Source organism: Herpailurus yagouaroundi, unplaced genomic scaffold (genome assembly GCF_014898765.1).
Source record: "Herpailurus yagouaroundi ecotype Mexico unplaced genomic scaffold, PumYag 162, whole genome shotgun sequence".
Classification (NCBI taxonomy): domain Eukaryota; kingdom Metazoa; phylum Chordata; class Mammalia; order Carnivora; family Felidae; genus Herpailurus; species Herpailurus yagouaroundi.
In genome coordinates, this window is record NW_024412403.1 from 63,610,916 (window position 1) to 63,631,935 (window position 21,020).

The 21,020-nt window shown below is 36.2% G+C and overlaps 1 protein-coding gene and 1 long non-coding RNA gene across 6 annotated transcripts in view; both read right to left on the reverse strand.

Moving 5' to 3' along the window:
* The window catches only part of LSAMP (limbic system associated membrane protein), a 648,009-nt gene that overhangs the window by 617,667 nt on the left and 9,322 nt on the right, over positions 1 to 21,020 (reverse strand). The gene's annotated exons all lie outside the window — the stretch shown is intronic.
* Positions 612 to 14,582, reverse strand: LOC121036267 (uncharacterized). Its single transcript, XR_005793296.1, has 3 exons — positions 14,571 to 14,582; positions 4,951 to 4,955; positions 612 to 725 (listed from the first exon to the last, which is right to left on the reverse strand). It is a non-coding gene; the product is annotated as an uncharacterized LOC121036267 (long non-coding RNA).

The following is a 21,020-nucleotide window of genomic DNA, read 5'->3' on the forward strand; positions in this document are numbered from 1 at the left end:
AGGATATGTGTGCTGATTATTGTAAGTCCTCCCCTTTCTCCATCCTAGTCAGAGTTCCAGTGGTTCAGCTTCACAGTTTCCACTTAAACCCTTGTGGTATGAGGTCAGATTAGGGGCTCCCACAAAGCAACCCACAATGCTGGGGGGCAGATGGCTGTCCCTCCTGGATTCTTTTATCCTGTAGAAGGACCCGAGATTCAGAGAAGATCTTTCTGCATGGTGCTATGCTGGCTTGGGGAAGGGTCAATGCAGTCAATGCATAGTCTCTTCTCTTATTCTTCTAATGCATTGTTTTTCTCTCTGTGGTGCAGACAGGGGCGGGGGATGCTTCAGCCTCACCCCCATATTATAGGATTCTCTCAGAGATGTCTTGCTCTTAAATAGTTGTTAGTTCTTCTTGCTATGATTAGAAGTGAAGTCAGGAACAAACTATGTACCATCTTGGTGACATTATTCTCCTCCTTCATTTTATTTTTTTTTAAATTTTTTTCAACGTTTTTATTTTTATTTTTGGGACAGAGAAAAAACAGAGCATGAACGGGGGAGGGGCAGAGAGAGAGGGAGACACAGAATCGGAAACAGGCTCCAGGCTCCGAGCCATCAGCCCAGAGCCAGACGCGGGGCTCGAACTCACGGACCGCGAGATCGTGACCTGGCTGAAGCCGGACGCTTAACCGACTGCGCCACCCAGGCGCCCCACTCCTACTTCATTTTAAACTAACTGGCTGTTTTACAGTATCAGATCATACCAATTTTCATTTTAGGGAATCTATGATTTTGGAGGGTAAATTTTATAGCTGATCTAGGGAATGTTATCACTGTTCAATGTACACTATGAAGCAGAAATGGCAAAGTATTCACTACAGAAAACAATGCCAGTAGAATCTTTATTTTTCCCTAAAATACGCCCTATTTTTTGGTAGCACATTTCCCAAAAAGTTCCATCCTAGAGTACAGTGGATTTCAATAATGCATCCATCCTCTGTGTTTACTGTACAATTCCTTCAGCATGACACAATGCTGCCTTCCCTGTGCGTTCAAGTTAGTTCATTCATTCATTGACTCATTCATTCATTAGACATGTATTAATATAGGGCTGACCTCACCAATCTTACATCTCAGCAATTTGAAGCAGACAGAGCAATCATCTAACCATGGGTTCTTCTCACCACAGTGGGAATTATATTTCAGCTAAAAAGTATCTAATACATAAGAAAGACTGAGTGGACTCTTTAGTGTGCCTTCAAGTGCTAGAAGAAATTAGAGTCAGGGAAGAATCAAACTATTATTGTTGGATGTCATCTTTATTGGCTCACATAACTTCAGCAAGTTCTTTGAGTTCTACTCTGTGGTCTGCTGTAATCATCATGCTTAACTCTTCACATATGCACTGCTATTTAATTTCAACAAACATCTTGAGTAGCAGTGATCAAGTTTTCACAGTTCATAATGACCCATTTTTTTAAACCTGTTTTGTCTTTTTACTGACCAAACGTTAGTCAAGCTTCTATCTTTCCTACAGGCCCCTGAATTGTGCTTGCCTCCAAGCCTGAGCAAACAGTAAAAAAGTAGACTGTGCCCCCTTATCAGTTTCTCCTTGGAATCAGCTGACCACAGAGAAATATTTTCCTACCAGATCCCAGGGGTCATTCCCCCTTGATTGTCTAACTTGCCCTCCGAGATTCTGCTTATCTCTGCTTACCACTCCTTTACCCTATCAAAGAAAACTTTTTTTCTGTTTGATTTTGAGACACTTGAAAATTTCTGAGTTCACAGTGACACCCTATTGGGATAATCTTGCTTTCTAAAGTCTCTCTCTATTTAATGCCAGATTTATATTTATGTGACACTAGTTATTATTATGAGGCTCATAGAGGTGATTTGAGGTCTTATGAGGTCAACTAATATCATAAATTATAGGAGTTAAAGTTTATAAAGAGATGTGTCCAAGAAACACCTACTTGGCAAAATAAAGACAAACATTTCCTGCCTCACGATATTGCTGAAGGTAGGCTACAGTATAACAACCCAGCATGACAAAGGTGAGAGGATGGAGTTAAATCTGCTATAGTAAATATAGGTAGGTCAATGAGCTTGAAACCAAGAAACAGGTTCCTTGGTGCTTTTCAATATTCGTTAACAAAATGATCAGGGTAGGGGACTGTTTTCTGGAGCTCTGGCAAGAAGAGTTACCTAGATTCTCTTGATTTTCTTCTTCTATATAGGAGAGAGAGCTGACATGCCCTCAAATTATGTGTATAGATGATTACTGCATACTGGAATGATGCAGGCATTTGAAACTTCCCACAGGTAAAGTGTAAGCTCAAGGCATCATAATAAATAATAATAATGCTTTACCCTGTGCATTGTAATGCCACTGATGTCAAATTAACATAGGCCCTGACAGAGAATGCAAATGAAAGCTCTATAATATGTCAACAGGGCTTTGGGCAAAGGATGGAGTGAGAAGCAGCCACAAGGGGAAAGACAAGAGGTCTAGAGGGGGATGGGAATGAAAGGAATAGGGCAAAGTATTCTGTAAATTTTGTAAATTTTAAAGTAAAATGTTTATTCCAATTCAAACACTTTCCTTAAAGCGATGACATTCATAAAGGCTTCACTGTATATTCTTGCAATTCTAAGCATAGAAATCATACATAAATTCAAGGAAGCAGAGTTATCATTCACATGGGTTTTATTTCCACAGAATAAAACATTACTTCATTCTGTAAAACCAAGGTGGAGTGGGAAGTGGTTCTGGGCCACTTGTCTTTAGTCAGCATTATTGAAATAAATGATTCATTAATTGAGAACTTCTATGTGACAGGAAGTGTATCAATACTGGGGCCATGAACCTGGACAGAACAAGTCTCAAGGAACTCATATTCTTGGTTTTTCTATTTATCTTCTCTACTTCTAGGACTTTCTACCCAGCATATTTCTGAGATCATCCATCTCCTTCTCAAGATCCATCCTGGGATACTTTCACTACTTTTCCATACTCGCTTTCCTCCATTCCTTGGGGTCTCAAGCCACCTAACTGTTCACTCTCCAAAACATGCAGAGTGCCTCCCTGGTAGGGGCCAACATGTGTTTTGTACCAGGCCTGGAAAAGGGGCATTTTTATTGACATACAACTGCTAAATAGAGGGCTTTAAACACCAGGATTAGAGCTGGAGGTATTAAACACTACCTTACAAATTTAAGGTACTATATTTGGAAGGACAATGAGGTACAGAAGCAAAATGGGGATAAGAAAACAATGAAGTTAAGTTACTGTATCAAGCAGGTGGTGGTAATCTGCTGCAACTTTCAAGGTGGAATATGTGCTTACTATGAGTCTGCTATTTAGTCGAGCTGGTACATAGTTCACACACTACCTTAAACACATCGCGTTCTTTCTGCACATGCCGACTTCTCTTTGAAATGCTCCTCTCCTTATCCTTTTAATGAATATCTACTCATCTTTCAAGACCCAGGACAAATCTGCTCTCTTACATGAAGCCTTCCTCAATCTTCTCTTGCTCGCACAGCACATGGTACTCTGTTATGGATTTCTCGCGTTGCTGTTTTGTGATATATCTACCTCCTGCTCCTTGGCTAAGTTGAAGGCATCTCCACCATGACAGAGACTTTTTTTGTGTCGTTTTTTGTGATCTCAGCATTTAGAGAGTATCTTAATAATAAATAATGCCTATTGTTAAACAAAATCAAAGAGATTAGAAGAAAGGAAGAGGCAGTCAGGAAAGAAAAGCAATAGTGGGAAGGGAAAAGGCAAATGGAAGGGAAAGAATAAAGCAAGAATAGAAAGAATGGATGAATCTCTTTTTTCCTCTCTCACATTTCGAAGCAGTCTTATAATTGTTTGCTTTCTTTGACTTTTTTACTCCTATTTGTTCTAATCTCTCATTTTTCCCCCACCACAAAAATGTGCATCCCTCAATTCTTCAAGTTCAAGAAGTAACAATTTTTTTTCTTCTTCTTCTTTTTTTGGCTCAGCTAAAAACTCAGAGGAAAGAGATCTTTATTCCTCTATTGTGAGGACCATTAAGTAAGCCCAGAATCTGGCCTTCCACAATAGTGGATTTGAAAAAAGAGGTAGGCAAGCTGGGGTTTAATTTCCTCCTCCTTAAAAGGAAAGGATTCTATTGCACTCTTAACAGGGTTGTTTCTTTGAGCCAGCCCCAGGATGCAAAACCTATTTGGGATGGGGCCAAAGGGCTGTGCTGTCCATGCTGGAGGATGGTTACACTGAAGTGAAACAGAGATTAATCAATCCAAGACAACATCTGTCAGGATATTGAGTTTGGCTCTTGTTATCAGCTGCCTGCACTTCAGGGGCTATGTAATATTCAATTTGATTATCTCTCACCTGCAAAGAGTAAGCTTCTCTCTTTGCTTAAAAATCACTGGGACTAGCTGAAGAGGAATCGATCTCTGGAGAAAATGCTGACAGGAAAACAAATCAGACATAGGACAAGGGGATGAGGAAGGAAGGGAAAGAGAGTTTGGCTTATGCCCTGGTATTTTTTTTTTTTTTTTTTTTTTTTTTTTTTTTTTTAGTGAGGGGTGTGTGTGTGTGTGTGTGTGTGTGTGTGTGTGTGTGTGGGTGTGGGTGTTTTGTTTAATCATTGGCTTAGTTCCCTGTTGCTTTGAGGGAATGAGATTCTTTGTTTCACTTGTCAGTCCTGATTATGACAAATGATGACAACAAGACAACATAACTCTTTTGTACTTCTTTGAGATTCCATTAGTAGGAAAAAAAAAAAAAAAAGCTTTACTCTTTGTCTCTAAGGACCAGGACCCAAGTCTCGTAGACCTTATGGATTTCCTGCTGGAGAGGACACAGCAAGGATCCATGGCAATTCTGTACATTTGGAAAGGAAAAAAATTACCTCCTAGGGAGACAGAAGTGACAGGTTTGAGTCTAATCACAGTTACTCTAATAACCTAAGCTCCCTTGATATATCATGATGTAATCTTCAAAAGTTGTGCCATCTTTAGGGCACTTGTTTCATAAATATGTGTTTATTCTTTCTCGCTCCCTCTCACTAGTACCTGGACTTTCACTCGGTCATTTTCCTATACAACTACAGTGAATGCATTTTTATGCCATTTATGTTTATTTTACAGTACTACTCTTTTTTCCACTACACTGTAAAACTTCCCCATCCAATCTTCAGCACTGATCTCACTCCTGAGATTTAGTCATTTATATTAGTTGGCTAGCTTCTAGATTATGCCATTGTTGCCAAACATTTCTCACCTTCAAACTATCTCATAGGCCACAACTATTGCAATGTAAGTTACCAAATTATGTTCCCTTTCCAAAAAGTAAATACAATACATAAAAATTTAAAAACTAAATTCAGACACCTAAACCTGATATACAAGGTCACTCATAACTGATTCACTCTACATTTCCAGGTATATCTACTTTGATCCTCTTTGTAATCCTCATACTTGCCCAGCAAAGATTCACCATTTTCCTAAATCACCTTGTGCTTCTCTAGTTGTACCTCAAATGCTCATGTTCACATACATTCTATGCTTCAAATATAACAGTGCACTCTCAGTTTCCTGAATTCTCTATACACCTTTAAGTGCCTCTTCCTTTGCACATGCTATTTCCTCATCCTAAAACATCTGTTCTTCTTCCTTCTAACCATTATGGATTAACTCTTACTCAAATGTTAAATAGTCAATATTGATGTCATATTTCTAGATTGTTTCCTCTTCTCTCCCACTCTATGTAGATGATTCAAATATTCTCCAAAGCAACCTATGTTTTCTATTCTCTAGCATTATACCTGATAATGAATGGATGGATAGGTGAGAGTAAACAAATAAAATTATACTGTGTGGAGTTGTCTACTTTTCTATCCTTCCCACACCTGTACAAACTTATTCTTACTATCCTTCAAGGATCTTCAATTGCCATATATCATTAAAGTTTTCCTTAACCATGCTCATTACAAGTAATTCCTTTCTTTTTAATTTCCCTAAATTCTTATTCAATAAATGGTACTGCTTTTATTTGCAATGTATAGTAATTACATCATATCCTTTGTTTCTGGAAATTTTGGGGAATGGTTTAATGAGATTTTATATAAAGCTGGTTTTAGGATCATTTAAATTTCTTTTCTAGAAAACTGGTGTTCTGGGGTTTAAATTGAGACAATGGTCCTAGAAAAAACAGAAGAGTAAAGTGGGGGAAAGTGGGGCAAGTTTCAGAGCATGAAGACAAGTAAGATCTCGTAGATAATTATTTGAGAATACAACATTCATCTTTAAACAACCCAAAACATGTATCAATAGGAGCAAGGCACAGTGGTAGAAATACAAGTGTGTAAATTAACAGGATGTACACAAACAACATAAAGGCAAAATAGACACTGTGGACCAGAAAAGGTAGGATAACTTGATTATTGTTTCACATGGAGATGGATATAATTCTTAGTATTCACCTACTTGTACTGGCCTTTTAGAAATGTAGAGCCAACCATTCTGGATACACAGCCAAACCAGTAACATATTTATCATAGTATCTTTCATTAAAATGATTCTCATAAGTCAGCTTCTTTTGAGTTAAAAATTCTAATTGCTTCATTTTGCTCTTTATCACATTTAAAAGTGATACTGTACCTACTTTTATTATGTATGCTAAAGCATCTATATAAAAATTTTTTGAGAGAAAAAAAGGCTCATATCTCACTGTGCCAAATAGAGTAGGTACTTAATGTCAGAGAAGGTACTTACCTTCTATATCTTTTAGAAAAGTAGGCAGTAATACAGATTGGATACTACAAATTTCAGGCATCCTATGGCAATGACTGATCTAAAGACAAAATAACAGATTTCAGCTTCATGGGTCACTATTCTCTTCTGAAATTGAGCAATTAAAAAAAATAAATGTATTGACAAAGGTACCAAATCAATTCTATAGGGATAGGATAGTCTTTTCAACAAATGGTTCTGAGTCAACTGGATATGCAGATTGAAAGAACATGAATTTAGAATTTACCTCACTCTATACACAGAAATGAATGAAAAGTGACTCAGATACTAAAATGTAAGATATATATATATTTAGAATGAATCTTTGTAACTTTGGGCTAGGCAAAAAGTTCTTAGATCTGATACCAAAACCACAATTAATTAGAAAAAAAGTTAATAAATTGGCCTTATGAAAATTAAAATTTTTATACTTTAAAATGAAAAGATGAGCCATTGACTCTAAGAGAATATTTGTAAATTTATATGATAAAGGAACTATATACATAATATATTTAAAAATTCTTCCTATTAAATATGATGAACACACCAAATAAAAACGGGCAAAATCTATGAATAACATACTATTAAAAAATATGCAAATGACTAATAGGCACTCGAAAAGATATTCAACATAAGGTATTATGTCAGTACAAATTGAGATGACAGTATAATACCACTACACATCTATGCAAATGGCTATACCAAAAGGAAAGCATCAGTAAAAGTTGGCAAGAATGTAGAGAAACAAATTATCATACATTGCTAGTGAGAATGTAAAATGGTATAGCTACATTGAAAAAGAGTGTGGTGATTTCTTAAAAGTTAAATATAAATTTTCTATACAATCTAGCAAATTGCAACCCTAGATAGAAAACAGAAGATAAATGAAAATGTATGCTAACATAAAGAATGGTTCACAAATGTCACAAATGTTCATAGCAACATTGTCCATAAAAGCACCAAAGTGTCCATCAACTGATGAATGATTAAACATAATTTGGTATATCCATATAATGGAATATTATTCTGTCATATAAAAAGAAAAACCTACACTTGCATGCTACAATGTGGATGAACCTTCAAAAACATTATGTTAAATGAAAGAAGCTAGATGTAAAATGCCACATATTGTATAATTCCATTTATAGCAAATATATAGAGACAGAAAAACAGATTGGTGAGACACCAGTGTTTGGGTAGGAATGAGGATTGACTAAAATGGGCTTAAGGAATCATTTGGGGATGATAAAAATCTCAGACTAGATTGTGGTAATAGTAGCACAACTCTGTACATTTAGTAATAATCATTGAACTGAAAAATTTACATAGGTAAATTTTATGATATACGTTATACCTCATTAAAACTACTAAAAGTAAATAGGGGCACCTGGGTGGCTCAGTGCCCCTGAGCATCCAACTTGGGCCCAGGTCTGACACTCAGTGAGTTCGAGCCCTGCATCAGGCTCTGGGCTGACAGCTCTGACCTCAGAGCCTGCTTTGGATTCTGTGTCTTCCTCTCTCTGCCCCTCCCCTCTCTCTGTCTCTCTGTCTCTCTCAAAAATAAATAAACATTTAAAAAAAATTAAAAAAGACTGCTAAAAGTAAATAAACAGTGCTGATAAGCTTACAAAAGCACTGTTATGTCTCAGCTTTAGTATCACCTCTTCAGAGGGGCTATACCTGGAAACTTTACCCACGTACCCCCTTCATAGGGTCTATTATTATATACTGCTAACTTCCAATTGCAGCACTACCACACGCTATTACTGTTATGCAAGTATTGGAATTTTGTTTATTGTCTTTCTCACTTTGAATGTAAGCCCCATGTGGGAAGGAACTTTATTTCTCTCATTTACCATTGATTCTTACAACTTAGAACAATAGCAGGAACAAAAATATGGTTAGCAGTCATTTGTCAAAAGGATGGATGAATAGATAGATGGATATATAGATAGATAAATGGCTGAGTGATTCATATTTTCTAAGCAGATTAGTTGTATGTATTTTTAGGAGATTCAGAAAATAATCTTCCATTTTGAGAGGGGAAAAATGCAACAGATGGGAAATGGCATTTCCTCATGATCAAGAAAGCAGAACCCCTTCCCCAGATTAGGCATCTGAGACTTTAATTCCCAAAGAAGACAAGTTGCCAGAACTGAGCACAGCCAACTTCCACCTCTCTTTTTCTTTAACCATCCCATTAACAAAGTGATTTTCTCCAGGGTCTAGATCCAATTAAGAGCAAGGGCAGCAGAGAGGAGAACATTGAGTGAAGCAATGTTAAAGACGTTTGCACACATTCCTCTAGGGGATAGAGAAAGCTTTATTGGCATTCCCACCCCTCCTCCTCCTTTTCCCTCTCCATCCCCCCCTCCTAAACTCCTTTCCAGAAGGCATCAGGACAAAGAAGCACCCAGCATTCAGCTCAGGAACAGAAAATAAATACACTGGGAATACCCCATGGTCCCTGGCTGAATACAAAGCAGTGATTCAGCAAAGAAACGGCAGCCTCAGTGAGAACAGAGAGCCTGCACTGAACACAGCACCAGGAACAAGAGGAGAGAGAGGGGGGACAGAGAGAGAACATCTTAATGTCTTCACCATCTATCCCTCTGGTGATGTCTCCCACAATAATGAGTTTAAATGCAATCATAAGTGAAAGAAAAAAGGGAAAAGGGACTAGACTGATAACACTGCACAAAGGGAAGAAGAATATAGCAAGATAAAAAAATATCCATTTTTCATACAGATTTAAGACAAGAATGAACTAGAATCTAAAACAGGTGGTAGAAATAGATGATTTAAAAAGGGAGAGTGCAGAAAAATAAATGATATAATTTATTGGTTAGTTCAGAATGAACCAGGGAGCTGTGTTCCATTTGTGTCCCGTGGCCACTGACTTCAATTATCTTGTTAAAAAGTCTTAGCTTTATTTCCAGTGTATGTGGTGGGGATAATGTGCATGTCCTCCTTTCCTCCTTCACTAGGGTCTGATGAGCACTAATTAGGCTAAGTATGTGACATGTCTTTAGAACTTTAGAGTGCTAGATAAACAGAATGCTTTTTTGAAGTGCCTGTATATTGTTGGTGCTGAATAAACATTAAATCACACTCAAGTTTTGAGGCTGAGCAGGAGAGAGAAGTTTATAGTTCATTGGGGAAAGATTTAAATTTCATTGCAGCATTTCTAAGCTAGTGACAAAACATTACTAATTCTCCATAGCCCTACCTTCTCCAAAGGACAATGGTGGGGGAGGGGAGGAGGAATCAGAGAAAGCTCTTACTAATGAAATCTGAATGTTTATAATCAAGTGAGGGTCATAGGATGATGCAGAGTATAGCAGTATATGCATAAAAGGTGGAACTCATTACTACAGGGAAGAAACTATAAGGAATATCTCTAGGTTTTACGTAAAGACTTAGTCTTACACAAGATGACAGAGGAGATATTGTGGATTAAATATCATGCTATTTACCCAATAAAATCTACAAAACCTACTAAGTCAAATGCTTTAATAGGAGTCTTGGAAAGCCAGCTTTTCCATTCTTCTGCTTGATGGAGCTCTGTATGCAGCAAATAAGGCTGGGTGCCAGGTTAATACTCTACATATTAAGAAAACTTTGGGGAGTGTGCCATTTTATTATAATTTCATTTCTCCTCTATGCAGAATTCCATTTTTCTTACCCTTCAACTAGATTAAATACTGTAAATCACGGCTTTATTGATAGGAAAGTAGGTATTTGCATTACTCTTAAAAATGCCATCCCCAAGAAGCCAAATTCACTACTGAAAAAAAAAAGAGTGAAGTTTGCCAAGCCAAATAAATTGCCTACTGGGGTAGGCATTTATATCTGGTGGCAACACTAGATGTCTAAGTCATAAAGCTTTTGCCACGTCATCCACTATGGGAATGTGATTAACACACAAAATCAGCAAGAAAATAATTTCAAAAGAATTATTCATCTTTGGTATTTTCACTAGCCCAAAAGATTTCATCACCCCATATTCTGATAAAGGAAAAATCAATGTCCTATTATCATTCGGATCATATATAGCCATATATGATCCATAAAATGGAACAGAGCAATAAACTCACTTTGCTCTGTGCCTACCATTGAAAGAAATTATTGAGTACCTGTTATTTATCCAGCTGTGTTCCAAGCAATATGTGGGACACAGAAAACAAGGTGTCATGGAAACAGTCGTGATCTAGACTATTTTCTGCTAGTAACTAATTGTTTGATCATAGGAAACTCATTTATTTCCCCTAGAGTTTTATTTCCTCTTTAAAATGCAGCATAATATGATATATTTGAATATCAATACTAGCACTGATGGAGAGGTTACCCAGACCAAGGTATGTGTGTGGTCTCCAACCTTCCTTCATTCTATAATTTAGGGAGCTTGCATTCTAGTTGAGGATACAAAGATAAAATACATTCTATCCTCTAGTTGAGGATACAAAGCTAAAATACATGAAAATATTAGCAAACACTGAAGCACTAAATTTTTTGGTATTTCCTAAAAGTCTCCACACCCAAAACATAATAGTAAACAAGCAAAAAATAAATAAGGAAAAATAATAAATTGAGGATGGTATAATTAATGACTTCTTATAAGAGGGAGGGCTTCAGGTGATTAGAATTTAGGTAAATGGAGGGAGGGAGAATGAACCATACATCCTGAAGAAAGATAAAACTTTAATATCTATCTATCTATCTATCTATCTATCTATCTATTGTTAATTTTACTTATTTTTGAGAGGGACAGTGAGAGAAAGAGAGAGTGGAGGGGCAGGGAAAGAGGAGGACAGAGGATCCAAAGCAGGCTCTGTGCTGACAGCAGACAGCCCAATGTAGGGCTGGAATTCACAAACTGTGAGATCATGATCTGAGCTGAATGAGCTACCCAGGCACACCAAAACATTAATATTTTAAAAAGGGAACTGTGGACATGGGCTATCAAGAAACATTCCTGACAAGAAGAGAAGATGGATATTACAGAGTGACACGTTAAGAACTCATGGCGCTTATGGGGTGCCAGGATGGCTCATTCAGTTGAATGTCCAACTTTGGCTCAGGTCATGATATCTCGGTTCACAAGTTACAGTCCTGTGTCAGGCCTTGTGCTAACAGCTCAGAGCCTGGAGCCTGCTTCAGATTCTGCATCTCCCTCTCCCTCTGCCCTCCCCTGCTTGTGCTCTCTCTCTCTCTCTGTCTCTCTCTCTCTCTCTCTCTCTCTCTCAAAAATAAATAAACATTTAAAAATTTTTGAAAAAAAGAACTGATGATGCTTAGAAATTGAGTCTGATGGGACACAGACTGGAGGCCAATTAAATTTTTTTTTTAACGTTTATTTATTTTTGAGACAGAGAGCGAGAGAGCATGAACGGGGGAGGGTCAGAGAGAGAGGGAGACACAGAGACTGGAGGCCAATTATAGCTGATTAAGCAAGGAAAGGAATTAATGAAAAGCTGCATTTGCAGAAGAACCTAGAAATTTAGACTACAATCTCCATATTACTCACTGCTCATTGCCGATACTCGCCCAGTGCCTAGCATAACATAAGTACTCAATACATGTAAAGACTGAAGTCAGTCATGCACTGATAAGGGTTTGGAATATAGTGATAGCAGTGGGAATAAAGAAGTTCCATTATTTAGTGACAGCTCATCAAAATTACTAAGTATAAAGAAAAATAAAGGCAAAATAATAAATAATAACAATAATACCAATAATACAAACTATAACAGCACCATAGCACAATTGAGAAATCAAGTCTGAAATGGAACTGTATATCTGCTGTGACTGCCCTGTGTCTTGCTCTTTATCCTGGACCCTAGAGTCATCATCACCATATTTCCTAACTTTGAAGCAACATAGAACCGTCAACATCAGAGTGAGGCTGTATTCCATGGTAAAGAATAATGAGCCAAAGTAGTCTAAAGTATGGTGAGATATAATTATAATTACTAATCTACCTCAAGGTAAAGAAGTGTGCCAAGAAGTTTGAAACAAAGACCTCTTGGTGTTTTTCTGGTAGCACACAACCTGAAATTGGGTTACTCTATGTATTATTCCCTCACTTCTTTACTGAAATGCCTCTTTCTACTTTTTCTCTCTATCCTCATTCAAGTTTCACCACAACCCTTAGGACTCAGCCTTTCATTAAAAAATGTCCATAGTAACATATCAACCCACAGCAATTTTTGAAAAGTCATCTGAACCACCATCAACAATATATTGCTTTCATTGTTACTTAATTTTTCATTTATACAAGTTCCTTGAGGGACTAGAACAAGTATGGAACCAGATTTTTTAAGAGCCTGATATTTATACAGTATAGATTATTTCCTTTAAAAAATACAAAATGGTAAATTAAAAATTAGAGACAAATCTTTGGAATAGCTGGCTCATGCAACTGAAGAGCCCCAAATCTTAAGCTTCACCGTGAATCTACTTCTATTGGATTTTTACTTAATCCCCATAGAATGTCCAGCCCCGGTTATGCATACTAACTACCCAGGCTACACTCTTTCCCTTAGCAATTTCATCTAAACTATAGTTAAAACTATCTACTAATAAGAAAACATTTGATGATTCGCACTGATGCAGTTCTTTTTCTGAATACCAGAGTCCTCAGATTCACTTTTCAATGGGTAATTGTACCTGAATACTTACTGGCCCCTCAAACTCGATTAACTACCCAAATTAATCTTAGTTTCAAAATCTCTTTAATTCCATATATCATTTTGTATTTGTTTCCTATCTTCCCCATATTTGTACTTCCAATAATGCTTTCCCTTATTTACTTGGGAATCTCCCTCTTTCTCTATCATCCTGCCAGTCTTCTCATTTACATTTCCAACCAATATTTTAATTGGATCTATCCATCCCTGGTCTAGGTTTGAAAAACAGTAATTCATTTACATGTGAGATATATAATGTATACAGATAATACTTAAGGTATGTACAGATGTTTCGAAATTTTGCAATAATTCTGTAGTTGCCCAAGACACTAGGGCTTGGGACCTGATTGCCTAAACCTTTTCTTTTGGGACTAACATTGAATGAAACTGAGACATTATCCACAAGAAATCAACTCTGACATATTTAGGACTTTGTTAGATAATTCTTAGGATTCCTTGTCATTATCTTTTAACAAGTTCTATTTTTATTTTAGCATCCACAGATTTTCCATTGGGAAACTGACATCCATGGGAATGTTTTCAGCTTTACATACAGATAACCCACTTTGGAATGGGGTTAAGTGTGTTTTACTGTCATCTGATCATTTCCTAATCTGCTTGGACTTAACCTATCTCTGTCTTTTCATTTCTCCCTTCAAATCCTTACTTTTGTTTGCTCAAATTTTCTGAGCACTTTCAAAATTATTACCCAAAATGCTACATTATGTATTTAAAAGTCACCCGATTCCACAGGTAAAACTATGCATCAGTGCTTCTTTTACTATGAACACAGCAAGGCAATGATGAGGTAATTGGCTAAGAACCTGTTAACTCAACAGGAAAGAAACTGGTTTACTACTCTGATAATTGCTATTTACAAATTGTAACACTTGAACTTTTAGGTAAATTAAAGTCTTTTTACAAAAAGAAAAAAAAAGAAAATATGCATACAAAAAACAAAAAAGCTGAATTTGGTGAAAGAGACTAGTTCAGCAACAGTTGGAAATATGATTTACCTATATATACTGATGTATGGCATTTGTTATTTGACCTCAAATTTAGTGGCAGCAGAGGCTATCTGAATTTAGGAACAGGATATCAGACATTCAAAAGTTCTTGCTTAATTATTTCTGGGGAAAGTAGCTGAAATGAAAAGTAAGGGAGTGATACAAACAAAGCACTCCTCAATTCAAGAATAGCAGATTTACCCAAAGGCAAATAAAGTCCATGGACACTGCTACCCACTCCCATTTTCCTGAAATGATCTTTGATGATGCTGCATGAGTCAGCAGAGAGAGGGTTCTTGGAGCAAATAGCTGGGGATGTGACTTAGTCCTCTCAGGACTCGGACCCAGGACTGGAGTGGTTCAAGGCCTAGGATACCTAAGTCCTCAGGGTAGAAAGAGAGCCAAGAGGAAGTATGTATTGGGAGATAGTATCATTTTTTAACCTTTGGGGGACTAAATGATTTAACAGTTTGAGCCATGTTGAACAATGTAAGAAATGAGGCCCCATTTAACCTGATCAATCTTATCTATTTTGATTAAGCTAAATGAATATAAAAGTATCTTTCTGAGACCAGATATGTCTTAATATTGATCTGCAAAGAAAAATGAAAGAACTAAATAAATCTTACATTTTAAAGAAACATAGTCCCTCTCTCTTAACATACTAGCAAATTCTCCAGTGGGTAGAAAGTTGTAAAGGTATGAATATTAAAACCCACTGAAAATTTATTAGAGAATATATTTCTGAATGAAATTCTTCATAAGCACTCAAAGTGATATTGGATGCCAATAAAAAACACACACAAAAAATAAATTCCATATACAGAATATCACAGAATGATAGAACATTCTGTGGTAGTACATGAAAAATCATCCATTTCAACCTTCTACTACATAAAGGTTTTCGTTTCATGGTCCTTTTTAAATGACATTTTTAATTTTGGTTAGCAGGCCTCTGCTTAAATACAAAGATGACTAAAAATTTACTTCTTTACAAGGAAATCTATTCCATTTGGTAGAACAGCAAATGAGTACACACACACACACACACACACACACACACACACACATACACATATAACAGATCCTTCTTATTAGATTCTTACGTTAACCATCTAAGATAAGAGGATATTATTATCATTTTCATTTTAGAAATAAAGGACTTGAGGCCCAGCAGGGATAAGTGATTGTCTCTTATTTGTTCTTGCTTACAAAGCAAGAAGTTGCTAGAGGCAATACTTGGAGCTAGGTCTCCTGGCTCAGAAGCTGTGTTATTTCCATCATGCCATAAAACTATGTGAATGATCATTTATAAAAGAATTCAACCTGGGGATGCCTGGGTAGCTCAGTCAATTGAGAATCCACCTCTTGATTTTGACTCAGGTCATGATCTCATATTTGTGAGATTGAGCCCCCACATCAGGCTCTGTGCTGAGCATGCTGACCCTACTTGGGATTTTCTCTCTCCATCTCTCTAAGGCCCTCCACCACACTTGCACTTGCTCACTTTCTCTCTCTCTCTGTCTCTGTCTCTCTCTCAAAATAAATAAACTTAAAAAACATAATTCAACCTGATTTGTTTATTTAAATTATGTTCCATTTAAATTATAAACTAGCCCAAATCCTTTCCTTATTTTTTTTTTTAAATTTTTTTTTCAACGTTTATTTATTTTTGGGACAGAGAGAGAGACAGAGCATGAACGGGAGAGGGGCAGAGAGAGAGGGAGACACAGAATCGGAAATAGGCTCCAGGCTCCGAGCCATCAGCCCAGAGCCTGACGTGGAGTTCGAAATCACGGACCGCGAGATGGTGACCTGGCTGAAGTCGGGCGCTTAACCGACTGCGCCACCCAGGCGCCCCTTTCCTTATTTTTTTTGAGTGGGATAAAGTATGGTATAAACACATACATATGAACAATATTCTCTTAAATTGAGAGTGATAATTTGCCTCCCTATAAGCTTTCTTCCATTTTTAAATTATAATTCTGTCAAAAAACCAGAATTTTCTTATCTTTCTGCCTTACTTGGTATGACTGATATGACACAAAGCTATCCTCTTATTTTTATGTCAAATATGGTCGCAAGTTTGCTCACCATATTTTTATCCAAATATTGAACATGGCCAAGGACACACTGAGAGAATCCTTTACCACTGTCAATCAATATTTCTTTGGCAAGATTATCCAATCAAAGGAAAAAAACCTAGCTCATTATAAACCAATAACTTGTTCATTTATCTGTCAGGAGAAACTTATCAAAATACAGATACTCAGAGTAAATGGTTTTTCCCTGATCTATCAACCTGGAATTTTATTAGTTTTAAAGAAATCTACTTACCAGTTACCGATTGTTCCCAGGGAACCCATGTTGGTTCTCAGTAGTCACTGCTTCCTTTTTAAAATGTTCTAGAACTTAGGGCTTTGTTGTTGTTGTTATTGACAATATAATTTTCCGATTTTAACTAGGACACTATTTTATGTCACTAATACTGTGAAATGGTTTCTATATTGTCCTTGGGCTCTGGGCAGACAGCAAGGAGCCTGCTTTGGATCCTCTCTCTTTCTCTGCCCCTCCAGACAGCAAGGAGCCTGCTTTGGATCCTCTCTCTTTCTCTGCCCCTCCCTTGCTTACACATACGCATATTTTCTCTCTCTCTCAAATTAAATTTAAAAAAAAAGAGAATTGAAATTAGAAATTTCAATTTCTAATTGAAAATTACATTTCTAAAAATTATTTCTCATTTAGCCAATACACCATTACTGCGTATCTTATAATACACATAGGAAAAAAAATAGTATACAATCTTATTTTACTCCTTAGGGACTATAGTGCATGATAAACAAGATGCAATAAAAACAAGAAATATTAAGTCTGGAAAAAAAAAGAAGAAACATTAAGTCTGACCTCTCTTGCAAATAATTTTAGCACTTGCATAATGATTAATTACAAATAGAACTTATTAATCAAAACAAATTAAGAAAGCCATTGTATAATGCTTCCTATATATTGTACCAGTTCATATCCTTGATAACCTGGAAAATTCCGTTTTCTGCAATAAACTTCTCCATGATTGGTGCATCAACTTAATTTGAGTTCCTATTAAATAATACTATGACCCAAGTTCACAATAATATTCAGATTCATTTTATGTCTAAATTTATTATGCATATTAATAGCACATGTATGCTTTTGCTTTCTCATATTATTATTAATATATGCAAAAGAAACAAATTTTTTAAATCTTGTATTCAAATACATCCATACAACACAATAAGGTATATTTATGACATTTTTTATACCTCCTAACAGATTATATATAAATAAATACTTTTATTTCTAGAGCTAGATTTTGAGTCGTTTTATTTCTACAAGTATCATATACACTTTAATATATATACCTTATATATTAGTATTTATATACAAGTATATATATCTTTAATATAATACTTTATATACTATTTTGCATTAATACAAATATATTTTCAAATTTCCTATAACATGACATTTATAAGCTAATGTCAGAGGTTTATTTGTTTTTGTTTTGTTTTCTTTTTTGAGCATATCACCATCCAACTTATAACATCATGCATTTCTTCTAACGAATTCAACCATACTCAAAAACTTAATGTCAGACCAGACCAACATCTTTGTTTTAAAGGGCAAATAGGAATTACACCCATTTCAGAGTTAAAACAATAAAAGCTAATTCCCAACTTTCTAGAGTTAAGGCTTTGTGAAACTAAAACCTGAATCCCTTTATATTCAATCTAGAAGTTTATCTGATCTATAATATCCTGTAGACTTTAGGCATTTCCTTGTGGTGCTGATAATATTAGATATTAGTTCATCATATTAGCATCACAAAAGATAGACAAAAGAACAAAAGACAGAAAGAAGGTCAAAGAAAAATCCATATGCTAAGTTAATGATTCTGCAATGTAAAATGCTGATCTTAAGATATGCTCATACAATTACATCATGAACATGCATAAGATGAAAGCAATCTTGGTTATGTCAAGCAAGAAAAAGATCAACCACAAATTGGCAAGCATATGTGACTCAAACCCCATAAAATAAACAGGTCTGATATAGGTGTGCTAGAATGAAGTATAACTGAAGAAGCACAAAAATTAGAAATCAGGAAACCAAGTAATTTTCCCAATTAATATTTTCACATGTATACATTTGGCCATGCATCACTTTGTGTTGACTTTCATTTTTATCTATATTGCTCCTACCAGAGAATTGTGGCAAATAACTTGATAACTTGAAAATATAGGAACTCACTATAGAAATGCATCACCAAAAAAGTTATAATAGAATACATAGTAATATATTATTGTATGAGAAGCTGGGTTCTATTTTCCTCAGAGTTACAGGCTTATCCTCTGACCTCATATAAATAATGCCTTTGTGCATTATAGCAAAACATACAGAGAGAATTTGGGATTGTTAAAAAGTCCACTATACATTCAAGTTTGAATTTCTCCAGGAGTCAGTAGAGAGCTCAACACTGCAAAACCCAAGAGACATCATTGTTCAGTATAAATAATCACTTTGAGTTGAATGACCGCATGTGATCTATACCTTGTCTCATTTCTTAAGAAAGTAGAACAGATGAGGTGAATACACCTGTTGCACAACAATCCTGCCAACTGTAACTCCCAAATCCTCAACTTAGTCCCTCAAAGTTCACAGGCACTTCTAGAGGGAGAAAACCTCAGCAGCTCCCAGAAAGTATATCCCTTCTTGTAAGCTACCTGGGAATCTGAGCTTTTCATAGACATTGGACATGCACTGAGTGACTCCTTTTTGTCAGAATCTCATCTATCAGCATACTTTGTCTGGGCACCTGTGTCTGAAGTTTTGGGTTCCCCTAAAATGCTACTATATGCATTTCTCATTCTCTTGGAAGTGGTGCTTAAAAAGAATAGCTGCAATGGGAAATGTTGAAAGTGTTTCTAGCCAAACCCCTTATCACCCACCAATGACCAGAATATAATCCATGTCTGATTTTATTACTTTATGTTTTTCAACCACACATTTATAATTTCTCCCGTAGTGGTTGGCCTTACCACTAAGATCCCTTTTATCATACCTGCCTCCTTCAAACTTGTCTCCTCTTCCATAAACCAATTTCGGATATGCTTGATTTACAGTATGACTATTCTTATCTGATTAATTCAGTGAGTAAATATTTATCTGAGCACCTGTAGGTACTAAGCTAAACTCTCAGATGGAATGGTAAAGTAGATGAGACACCAGCCTTTGAATGACTGATAGCACATTTGAGGTAACACAAGAGTGACTTTAAAATGTAGTAAATGCTGAGGAACCTGGGTGGCTGAGTCAGTTAAGTGCCTAACTTGGGCTCAGTTCATGATCTCATAGTTTATGAGTTCGAGTCCCTCATCGGGCTCTGTGCTGACAACTTGGAGCCTGAAGCCTGCTTAGTATTCTGTATCTCCCTCCCTCTATCTGCACCTCCTCTCTCTCTCTCTCTCTGTCTCTCAAGAATAAATAAATATTAAAAAAAATTAAAGTGTATACATGCTAAATTGAGGTATGTACATGATCCAGAAATTCCACTTCTGGGTACATATCTCAAGGAAATCAGTATCGGAAGGAGGTATCTTCACCCCCATGTTCATTGCAGCATTATCCACAAGAGCCAAGATACACAAACATCCGAACATTCACCGATAAATGAATCAAAAAAGAAAACATGAGATGTATCTCTATCTCTATCTGTATCTATATCTACATCTATATCATTTTTATCTATATCATATATCTATATCTATCATCTATATCTATCTCTCTATGTACACACATACACACAATAGAGTATTATGTAGCTATAAAAATTTTTAAATCTTTCCATTTGCAACAACATGGGTGAATCTGGGCAGGGGGGGTATTACGCTAGGTGAAAAAGAGCTAAATAAAGACAAATACCATACAATCTCAATTATGTAGGGCATCTTGAAAAAGGTCTATGTCATAAAAACAGAGAACAAGAATGGTAGTTGCCAGGGGCTGGAGGGTGGTGGAAATGGGAAGATGTTGGTCAAAGTGTAGACTCTCAGTTATAACATCAATAAGTTCTGAAGATCTACTGCATGTCAGGGTAACGATGGTTCATAATTTTGTGTTTTATACATGAATCTTGCAAGGAGAGTGGATCTTGGGTGGTTTTATCACTACAAGAAAGGTATCTAAATGAAGTGATAGATGTATTAGTTAACTTGATTGTAGTAATCATTGTATAATGTATATGTATATCAAGTCATCATACTATACAGCTTAAGTGCTTAAATTTTATTTATCAATTATACTGCAATAAAGCTAGGAGAGAAAAAAATATATATGCGGAGAGGCTATTACCAATAATAAATACAGTACTTAGCCCCATCTGAGAGTATTAGAGAAGATTCCTGAATGAGATCACACCAAAACTAGCCTTGAACCTAGAAGAAGCAACAAGGAGGTATCCTATCAAAGAAGTATAGCAGGGAAAAGAAGGTTCCAGGCAGAGAGAGGTTTG